At 53.5% G+C, this 11,246-nt stretch overlaps 1 protein-coding gene across 3 annotated transcripts in view; it reads left to right on the top strand.

Annotated features, from left to right (window-relative positions):
• The first annotated feature begins 5,782 nt into the window (after window positions 1-5,782).
• The window catches only part of LOC104052985 (galactosylgalactosylxylosylprotein 3-beta-glucuronosyltransferase 1), a 30,947-nt gene continuing 25,483 nt past the window's right edge, over window positions 5,783-11,246 (top strand). The window contains exon 1 of one of the 3 annotated variants that reach the window (XM_064466152.1): window positions 5,783-6,057. The gene's annotated coding sequence lies outside the window, so the exon portion shown is untranslated. The remainder of the gene's footprint in view (window positions 6,058-11,246) is intronic. The other 2 variants (XM_064466144.1, XM_064466161.1) reach the window with 2 other exon arrangements.

Raw genomic sequence — 11,246 nt, 5'->3', positions numbered from 1 at the left:
AATGTCGATGAAAGATGTGGAGCGGAGAGAAGCTCAGAAACAGAAGACACTTTCTCATATAGCCGAGGAGCTGGGTGACAACTGCCCTCTGTTTTCCACCCCCAGCCTCCCTCCACCTCCCAAAGGGAACAGACAAAGGACATGTCATGATCTGCTTTTGGAAAAAGGAGGGCTTGACATCGCTGTCAGTAGAGCAGTTGTGGAAAGCAGGGCCCTTCGCATCCTTCTGGACACGAGGTTAATATTGGTTGTTAGGAATGGCGGCGCAGAGAGATCTGCTGTGGTCGGCATGTGTCGAGTGGCAGCATCTCCTCAGTGAGATCGGGGTCTGTACGGCAGCGGTTTCAAAGGCTCGCCTGCATCAATTTGATGTAATGGTGTGGAGGATCTGGCCCGTGATTTCAAGAGATAGCTCACTTAAGAAGTAGTTTCTTATAAAAGCAGTTACTTGCCTTTATGGAAAAGCCTTAACAGATTTAACAGACATGAGGCTGACAGAATGGCATGGAAATTATTCTTAAAGTTGACATTTTAATACACAGTGACTGGGTTTTTTTTTGAGCCATCCTATAGAAATCAGCCATCAAGACCCTCTGCTCAACATTAAAGGATGGCTCATAAATTGATTGAAAAGTAAATAGAAGTTTTCCCTCTGCAAAACTTTTGCAGAGGGGTGGGATGCTGAAGTGCCATCCCCCGGGTGCACACAGAGCCCCTGCCCAAACAGCTCAAGAGTTCAGGGAGACTGGAAGGGATGGTTGCCTTCAGGTGATGGCTGTGTATCTTTTCACACCTCTACTGGGGCTAGGGAAAATCCAATCTGAATTTGTCGCCAGAGCTTGGGTTTCTTTAAACTTCTCCATCAGTACAACGCTCCTTCTCACCTCCCCAGTTCCACCCTATTCTCACCCCATCAAGTGGGAATATTCCCCGCTTCTGGGGTGAGACCCAAGCTTGAGACTTTCTTTTGTGCTGCACTTTTTTGGCTGGTGGGCAGGAGTGATTCAGTTTTGTAGGACATGGAAAAGGCTGTCACTCAGGCTTTCTCTAGCCTTTCAGGGATAGGTGCCAACCCTCGGGTGCAAGGTACACGCAGAGGCAGGCAATTGCTTAACCCACACAGAAAGAGCACGAAGGCTCTGGCATGCATGCAGCAACCCTTACATATGCTGCATAACTGTAAGCCATTTCCTAAGGTTTTTTTTTTACTTGCTCTGGGCCCCTCTGCAGTAATGGTGCCTCACAGATGGCTAGGAAGGAGGCAGAAAGCCCTGGGAGCACCAAGCCGAAGCCCTGTCGGAACCTGCGAGCCAAGCCCTCGCGGCGGCTCCTTGCCACACCTTTGGAGTTGCGCTACCGAAAGAGCTGCCTCCCAATTGAAGAATAACAGACGCATTTACCACACATCAATCTGTCTCTGTCTGGGTCCTTACAGGGCCCCCATCATCATCCTATTCAAAAGCCTGCAAAGTATTTAAAAATAGCAATAACACTAACAATCTCTCTTTCTTTCCTCCCCAGCTTGTAGCAGAAATAGCTTGATTAGTGTACAGTTCTGGTGCTTCAAGGGGGAGAGAAATGAAACTGCAGAGCTTGCAGAGCGGCTTTTCAGCTTTCTTCAGGCAGCAATTGCCGGCTGCTTCGCTGAAGCACAGGCTCTTCAAAGGATGGCAGGTTTCAGATCAAGGACTGCTTGTTCTGTCACACATCTTCTGAGGCAGATTTACAATGAGGAGAGAGGCATTGCCGCAGCTTTGGACCTTGAGAGAGACGCACCTGAGCCCCCTCCCCACCTGCTGCTGTCACTCCTTCACCACATCCAGAAGGCAGGGAAGAAAAAGAGTTTCTGGGGGTGTTGGGGGTGGGGTGCCTGTCCTGGGGATGGAGGGGTGGCTAGGAAGAAGATAGCTCAGCAGGCTCTCTGGAAATATGATCAGGCTGTTGCCTGACCAGGGGCTTGGCAGCAAGACCACCAGGGTTTCATCATGTCCCTCAGAAATGGATTTCAGGGGTGACTTTGAGGGAACTGCTTGTCTTCTCCAGGGCTCACCCCCACTCTCAGAAGAAAGGGAGTGCCACCTCCTCAGCTCACAGGGAAAGTTTCACTCTCTTTAGTGTGTGCTGTGTTTTGAGATTCATATTGACAGCGGCAGCGTGATGCCATGTCAGCTCTGGGCATGGCTCTTGACTGACCTTTTCAAAGGGTTTCCCTCCTCCCCCCACATCCTCTCTCCACCCTCCTCCAGGGCTGCTGGCAGCTCTTCCTCACCTTTTGTTTGTGAAATACACCACTCTAGCTGGGAACCAGCAATGGCTCTGCTTTCTTCTCCCTTCCTTTGAGTGCAATGAAGAGGCAAGTTCTCAGCGCAGCTGCTAACAGATGGGTACCCACAGCACAGCATCACACACCTGCCCACAGCAGAGGACACCGTCAAAGTCCCTGCTGCCCTGTAGCCAAATCCCATGGCAAAAGGGAGGGTGGGGAGTGCAAACAACTCACTCCCCCAGTCCTGTAATGTGCCTCAGACACAGTGCCATGCATTGCTCATAAGAGCAGCAGCAGGAGCAGCAAGCCAAGAAAGCGAGGAGCAGCTGCAGCCATTCAGCCCAGATGGAGTAAGACCTCAGGAGGTTCGCAGTGCTGAGGCACAGCTTACTCCTTTGCAGCATGAGTTAGTGAACATTTTCCACAGCATTTCCTCTCCAATGACTTACTGCTGCAAGACTCAGGGATGTGGTCTGTGGGTCTGCCTCAAGGCTGACACAGCATCAGGCTCCTTAGGGCATGGAAGTGAAAAAGCAAGAAAAGCAAACTGCAGGAATCAATCGCACAGAGATCGCATCAGTAATCTACCTTCTTCAGCAGCACCTCTTCCAGGATCTCAAAGCACTTACCCCTTGGAAAGGAGCTTAGCTTTGCGGAGACCTCAGGATGGACATTTCACGGAGCTTTTCACATCATGTTGTACCTTCAGTGGAGGAAGTGTGGGCAAAGAGAGGGGCAAAGGACCTAGGAAGGCACAGTGTGTTGAGGGAGAGCTGCCACCCAGAGCACTGGAGTGTGGATTGCTGCATTTGCCGGGGCTGGACACAGCCATGGTGGCAGTGGAAAGTGAAAGGTCTTACCAATGCAGCAACTCCATTTACACGTGGCTGGGAACACAGACTGCCCCAGGCAGTGCTTTCAGGAGGGATAAGGAAGATTATGGCACACTGGATACTCCACTGTCCCCTCCAGCAAATCTACTCTGGCTGCTCTAGCCAAGAGAAATGGCTCTGCACAGACCCACCTTCCCCAGACCTGAGTCTCAGTTCAGAAGTGCACGCTTGTGCCAGGAGCCAGCTCTGACCAGGTCGAGGGAGCATATTCCTGAAGTGCTGATCCTCAGCCCCTACAGTCCAACCATGGGATGCACTGCCTAAACTGTGTAGCAGTAAAACAGCCATGTCAAAGGCTGTGGATATACAGAGGGAGAGCCTGGAGCATGAGTAAACAAAGCCTGAGTGGTTTGGGCTTCCGGAGTTGCCAGCAGCCTTGGATCTGATCTCCTCCTCCTGCCTTTGCTCTCAGGAGGGATTCCCAGGAGTAAAAGTCCTTCTTAACCAACCTCTCCTAGAGAGTTCCCCGTGTTAGGGTGTTCACCCAAAACTTGGGTCCAACTCACTAACAACACAAGACATCTGTGGCTAATAATCAGTCATTTATCTCTTCCGCATGTCCCTTCCCCAGCCACAGAAGGATAATGGCTCTGCCTTGTCCCCTAGGAATGCTGAGAGACTCAGTGCCTTGCAGGGGCAGGCAATCAATTTCTTTGGTGCAGGTTTGCCTAAAATCAAGGTGCTGCAGGGCTGGAGCACCCCAGCTAGCTAATTCTTGAAGCAGGCTAATGCTTCTGCCAGTAGTGCAGGATTAATTCAAGCTTCTGCTGAGCCATCTGCAGGGAAGCATCTCACCATTTCCTGACACCCACACACTGGCTTTCAGCCCTGAGCGCACAGGACTCTTCCGGGCCAACCATACAACCTGGGGACTTTATACTTCCAACACTGAGGATGACTGGGTGGATGGGTTGGTGGGTGGGTGGGTGGATGGATGGATGGATGGATGGATGGATGGATGGATGGATGGATGGATGGATGGATGGCTTCCTTCTAATAAGGGCAGCCTGGGATACCAGGGCAGGAGAGTGCCAGCCTTCAACACACTTGGTGAAGGAGAGTGGCGATTCATGCCCGGCTCTGGCTGAGGGAGAGGTGCATGAGGATGCAGCTGGTGGGTCTGCACCGCTGTGAACACAGCAGCGGTGAGCATGGCAGCAGTTCCTGCTGGGGGCTGAACACATCTGGCTCAGAGCGTCCCTTTGGCAAGGGGAGAAGCAGGTGAGTGAAGGCACTGGCACACACACACCTGCTGCTTTCCCGTGTTGGGTTTGCCTCTGTGTTGCACTTTGTAAATGTCATTTGGGCTGTAAAATGTCACTTGATGTCTTTCTTTCTGAGGTGTTTTTAGCAGTGTCTGCTCCAGAAACATGGCCAAGGCCTGCCAGCTAACCTGAGAAGACAGACTTCTCTTGTTCTTCAAGAGCACTTTCCAGCCAAGGAACTCAAAACATTTTGCCCTGCTTAGTGCATCCCACAGCAGGAGCTTTGTTACCTGAAGCCAAACTTGATCAACAGGTCCCCACCTGAGCCTGGGACTGTGCTACCCTCTGTGCCTCACGGTTTGCTGAAAGCTGTGGTAACCTCTTCAGGAGAAACTCCTGGGATGTGCCAGTCAAAACCCTCAGGAGAGTAAGCAGGGGACAGACATGTGCTGCCCAACCCTATGCAAGGAGGACGAGGCTGGAAAGAAGTCTCCTAGAACAGGACTGAGGTGTGACAGCCCCCACTTCCCCTTCTGCCCTCTGTGCATTCAGCTCCAGTTGAAAGGTTGAAGAGTTGTTTCACACATGCCCCTCCAAGCAGCATGGTGACTTTACGGCTGGGAGACACAGCTCGTAAGGGAGATGGGCAGTGGAAAGCCAAAGCAGGCCTGTCTTCCGCTCCCACGTAACCTGTTACTAGGCAGAGGCTGACGGACAAAGTGTTGGCTCTGGCCGCTCATGCGGCCAACACAAGAAACCACCCACTGGCTGCTGCAGTGGGAAGTCGTTGCACTAATGCACCTCACCTATCCCAGAGCTAGAAGGGAAACAGAGGCACACAGCAGCGAGGCGGGGATACCAAAGCCCAGAAGCACCGTGGCCCCCAGCTTCGGGCCGTAAGTCGCCTTCTCATTAGGCAACCCTCACGGTTTGGAGCGGTGGTGGGTGGCTCTGCTCAGAGCAGCTGGAGCCTCGGTGGGGAGCAAGAAATCAATCCAGCACCCGGTTAGCAGCAAAACGAGCCCCCCGGGACAGAAATGAAACAGAAAGCAAAACAAAACAATCAAACAAACAAAAATACCAAACAAAAAACCAACCAACCAAACAAAAAAACCCAGAATATCCCAGCCCCTCGCCTTCAGCGCGGGGAGCATCGGCCGGGCCCGGGGAAGGGAAACCTCCCCCCTTCGAGGCGAAGGGACCCCGGCCGGCCGCCCACCCACCCCGGCCCCGCGGGCAGCGCTGCGGCGGTGCCAGGCCCCGCTCGCCTGCAGCTCGGCTGGGCTCGGCTCTGCTAGGCTCGGCTTTGCTGGGCTCCGGTCGCCTTCTCGCCTCTCCTTCCCCACCCTTCGCCGGCTCCGCTCTCGCCCCTTCCCCGCTTAAGGTGGCCCCGCGGGATGCGCGGCGCGCAGGAGCCGGCTGCGGGCGGCCCTCGGCGCTCCCCCCACCCCCGGCACGGGGTGGCCTTAAATCGGCTCCGCGCCGCTCTCAGCCGCATCGCCGGCGCCGTCTGAAGGCGGTCGTCGCCATCCGCCGGCAGCGCCGACGGGCCGGTCCCGGTGGCGGTCCCACCGCGGCAGGGAGGACACACCTCCGCCCGGAGGCGGGCGATGGTCCCCCGGCAGCCCCCGGCCCGGTGCCGCCCCTCGCTCGGCGCCCCGGCATCTCCGCCGTGACCGGCGCATCTCGCCAGGTAAGTGGGAGCCCCCGCCCCGGGCACCGGAATTTGGGGATGGGGGGTGGGGGGTGAAGCGCCGGGGATGCAGGAGTGACCTTGCGGTACCCCGGGAGCCCAGCGCTTGGCGCAGGGAGGGGTTCCCTGCCCCGCCACCAGCAGCCGGGTCCCCAAACTTCACCCGTCCTCTGCGCCCGAACAGGCTCCGCGCTTCTCGGGGAGCCCCTGTCCTTGCACACACACACACACCCCCCGCCCGGGCATCTTCCAGAGGAGCAACATGCCACCCCCAGACTGGAATTTTCCAGCTGCGGGGAGATGCCCCCAGTCGTGGTGTCTGTCTGCCCGTGGCTGCAACAGCAGCTGAGTCAACGCTGCCGGGATCCCTGGCCAGCTTACCCAAACGCGGGTCCGGGTACGCCGTTGCCCCCCGAGCGGTTTTATTGCGCTTCTTTGTGAAGGTACGGGGGAACCGAAGTACAGAGGGGCACGGGGTTTGTGTGCAGGCAGACACAGCCCCGGTGGGAACCAAACCCAAGCAGGCATCCCCGTGAGGAGCTCTGGAGAGGTGGACAGGGAGAGAGCAAGAGCAGGAGGGATGGGGAAGGTCTTTGTCCCTTTTCACCCCTGCCTGGCACACGGGTGGCTGCTGAGGAACGCACTTGCTGGTTTTCTGGAGCAGAGTTTGGAGTGGATGCTCCTAGGTGAGTTGGAAAGTACTTTTTCCCCGCCCTCCTGGTCCTGCCACTCGCCCATCCAGCCCGGGACAGCAGAGGAGGGGTAGGCTCAGCAGCTAGTCCGTGAGAGGGAGAAACCTCCAGGTGCTGCAAACCTGGAGAGAAGCAGCTGGTTGCTCAGTAACTCCTCAAGCAAACCTGCCAAGGGGCAATTTCTGTGCCCACTTGGGAGAAGGGGTGTTTGGATCAGCGGGGTGGCACCAAGCATCCCCGTAGCAGAGTAATAACGAGAAGCAGTAAATACCCATCCAGCAACTTGAAGCCTGCACAGCTCAGCGAGTGAGTGGGGGAGCGCAAACGATGCAGCCTCTGCAGGTGCTTTCGGCTCCTTTCCTGGACCCAGAGGAGGCCTCCTTGTGCAAAGCATGTATGCAGAGAGCATAACAGTACCGTGGCTTCACACGTGAGTCTGATCCCCCACCTCTGCTCGGGCTCAAATCTCGTCTGGTGCAAAAGGGAAAAATGGATGGTGGCATTCATGTCTTGTATCCCAGGACCACCACACAGCCATCCCTCCCTGCAGGGAGCCTCAGACAGGGCTAGGAACGGGGGCCAGGTAGCAAGTTTGGAGGTGGGTGCACAGAGACAGCAGGACAGGACCCTCGCAGAAGGCAGGCCATTGCTACTCTGAAATTAAATACCTTGGTAGGAGATTATGGGGAGATCAGTCTCAGGTAACAGAGAGGGTTACAGGGCAGGAGGGGGGCACTGGCAGAGCTGCGTGTGACAGCCTGTGTCACATCTATCTGCAGCTGCACATGCCACCAATCCCTTTCTCTCCATGCCTTGAAGCAGGATGCGGGGGCCGGGATCGCTTTCGGTCGGTGGCTGCTCCATGGTTTCCTGGAAGCTCTCTGTTAGCGGTCACGCCTGGGACACAGACCATACATGAGCGCCGGTGGCTGAGCATGTGCGCTGTGCTGGCCTGGTGTGAGACCAGGAGCCCAGTGGCTGTGATTTCTCCCCTCCCTCCCTCCCTCCCTCCCTCCCCGGAGCGACTTCAGTATCGCTTTCAGGGCACTTCAGTCTGCATTGAATTAACTGCGGGGCGGTTAATGTACAGAGGTAGATGCGCTGTGCAGCTAACGTGTAGTATCGGGAATTTCAGGAATCAGATGAGATCAAATTAAAGCTTTTGGCTTGACGTTTTCAGTGTAGTAGTAATAATTGCAATAATTGATAAACCATTTAGGTAACCATTGCAAGCCCAAAGCAACTCAACCAGCTGACACAGAGCACAGCTGAGATAGAGCCACCTTTACACTGAAGGACCTCAGTCTGACTTGCAAGACACTTAGCAGGCACAGGATGGAAAGTAAAGCAGTTGGGCTGAGGATACTTTCTCCCATGGCAAGAGTGAGGCTCCCTCACCTTTGGGCTTTGTTACGGTGTCATTTGGGAAGACTGTTGCCTAGGGAGCTGTACAGAGCTATAGAGCAGCTAAATGTATGCAAAAGAGAATACACTTCTACAATGTACAGCACTTAAATTCACATTGTTTCCATGGTTTGGGAACATCTTTGTGACTAGCACTTGCATTGTTTAATGGCACCTTCCCTACGGAGTGTCTGAGGTGGTACTGGACAGCTCAAGGCTGTGTCTCCTGTGTACCCAGCATCCTTTCTTCTTGCCTGTGAAGCATTGGTAGAGGTGCTTTCTGTCAGGGAACTTCCCTCTGCTTCAGTGGCAGGCCAGGAGATGCCCTTTGGGTCTGAGAGCAAAGTCATACCTAGCAGGCAGCTTGCTGGCAGGAGCCTGGAGTGGGTTCACTCCAGCCATATCCTCAGATCGCTTTCCTCCCCTCTTCACCACAGTAATCACCTGGCAGTAGCACTGCTCTGCACACCCCACTATTTCTTAGTTCCTTCATAGCTCTAGCCCCTGCTGCCCCTCTCCCTCGGGGTGCCGGTGCTGCAGGCACAGTCACCTCCAGCTTCCCACCGATGTGTCAGGAGGCTGTCCCAGCCATGAGCCATGCCACAACCCCATCTACCTCCCAGAGCTTCTTCCAAGGCCTCTTTTTCCTCCTTTTCAGCACTCTGTTGTCTTATCTATTCCCAATATTTGGGAGCAATAAAGAGATCTCCTGATGTATGCTGCAAGCCTTCATATGTATGCCTACGAGGGATGAGATATTTGATTGACTCCAAAGATGCCCTTTACTGAACATGCAGAATTGCTCTGGGAAAGCTCTGCAATTATTCTGCAGGATGTACACAGGAAAGATGATATCTGTCCCCTTCCTCCTTGTATTTAATTGTTCCTAATAAAAGAAGATGCCTAAAAAGGTGGTAATAAGCCAGACTGGAAGCCAGGTCCCACATACCTGCAGGGCCCTGGAGAAGTCTAGAATCGCTCTGCCCTTTCTGCTCCTGGCCTTTCTGTCTAATAATAAGCATTATGCTCGTCCGCACCGCTTCCCATCCCGCGATCTCAAAGTATTCCGCATACGTGATTAAGAGCACTCCCTGCCCACATACAGCGCTGTTTGTCAGGATGACTACCCCCACTTTACAAGGGAGACACACTGCAGCTGATAGCGTCAGAGCTGAGACAGCCCCAGATCGTCTGTCTCCCAGGCAAGGCCCCTGCATCTCTGAGAAGCACTTGCTGGGAAGCAGCTCAGCCTAATAGGACTGCGATTTAAAACCTACCAGTACCATAAGAGACTAATAAATACAGCGTGCGGACAAGACCTGTGGCTATCGTCACCCCCCTCCCGGGTGCAGGCGTGACTGCCTGAAGCCTGCTCTTCGAAAGGGACACTGGTCAGACCCAACCGAATCCTCCAGGCTGGGGTATGCCTCCAAACTGCATCCCGACCCGTGGTCAGCATACTTATAAAAATTTGGTCCTTTATCTTTTCATGCTGTTTTAAGCTGTGCAGGCTCATAATTAAGAGCTTGAAGTCTCTTCTAGCTCACTCTCATGTGACATTAGTGCTCCCGAAGGTCTCCCCTGAAGAGCTTGAATTTATCTACTTTGCCAATGTTCCCAAGTGTTCAATCAACTGCCTTATTGGCTTCCTCTGCCGCGCAGTGCGGGGGGCTGTCTGAGATCCTTCTTCCTGACATAAAAACATTGCACTCTGCAAATTCCTCAAATTTATAAAATGTGAGCTAAATTTCCCCAGGAGACACAGCTTCCCAGGGCTGCAACACAGAGCTGGGATCCGCAGCTCCGTCACAGGGACCTTTAGATTTCACTTGCCATTCATCCCTCTGAGCAGGTAATCCCACTAATGCCTGATGCAGATAGAGAGATTCATTAAGATGGGGCTAGGTAGCTCAGGGAGACAAATGAAGAGGGGCATTGGGGTGAAAAACAAAGCGATGAGCAACATAGAACTGGGCGAATGAATGCTTCTCGCCATCACTTTTCTTAGTAGAGAAACTGGATTGCATTCAGGAAAAGATGAAAGGTAGCAATTTGATGATAAAAATAAGTATTTTCCCATGCTCTGCATAGTGGTATATGGAACTCGCTGCTACAAGATGCTGCTGGTGCCGAGTGTAGGGTTCGGGAAAAGAGGAGACATTTTGATGGATAGCAGATCATTCATCACTGGACAGGACAGTCCATTTGAAATAGATCTAACACTTCAGGCTTCCACCTCTCACAATTGTCTAGCATAGGATTTCTTGTACCTTCCGAAACCCACAGCATTGATCAATGTAAGAGACAAAGGACAAAAGGAGACAGACACGCTTGAGTGAAGATCACTGGGGCATATTTTCATTTCCATGCAAAAGCAAAAAATATGTGTTTTCCAGCCTGTGTGCTGACACTTAGCTCTCGTAGATTTGGTTTTTGTCAGCTGGAGCGGGTTCAGGTTAAGTTCTGATGAGATTTGAGCTGGTCCAGTGGTGCTTACGCTGACGCCTCCCCTGCATGTGCTGTTGATTTTAATAGACTGCCAGCATCCTGGCAACTTGGTGTGGGGCTGGTTTATGAATAATGCTGCATTATAAAAGAAAATTGTATTGTCCTATTCTTTGGATGTTACCCCTTGGCAATGCGAACAAGGGCATTTATTCCCGGTACAGCCAGCCTCTAGCCAAGGAAACTGCAGGGATTACTTGGAGCTGAACAGGGTTAGCTGTCACACAATCTCGGCTCTGGATAAAAGATTTTGGAGCAGCAATGTTGTCTCGTTCTGTAAGTTCACGGTGGGTTTGCGTGTGGGAGTACAGGGCACATGGGAACTGCGTTTTGCTAGCAAAGCAGGATTTCTCCTAGGCAGTCCTTGTGTGGGAGCGCTTGGAGGAGAAGCCAAGGACCAGGCAGGCAGCAGTAGCTTGCAGACCCTGCTCCCCTGAGGTGATGATCCCTGTGCGGTATTGCAGGGCAGGCTGGCTCCTGAAGACACTGTCTCTAAGGGCAGGGGTAGAGATGAGGTTTTAGCAAGGTCCTCCGTGTCTGACAAAATCTCCCCTTGCTAGAAACAGCACAGTTGATCCTTGCCTGGCA

Source organism: Phalacrocorax carbo, chromosome 1 (assembly GCF_963921805.1).
Source record: "Phalacrocorax carbo chromosome 1, bPhaCar2.1, whole genome shotgun sequence".
NCBI lineage: Eukaryota > Metazoa > Chordata > Aves > Suliformes > Phalacrocoracidae > Phalacrocorax > Phalacrocorax carbo.
This window is presented reverse-complemented; position numbering and strand designations above follow the sequence as displayed.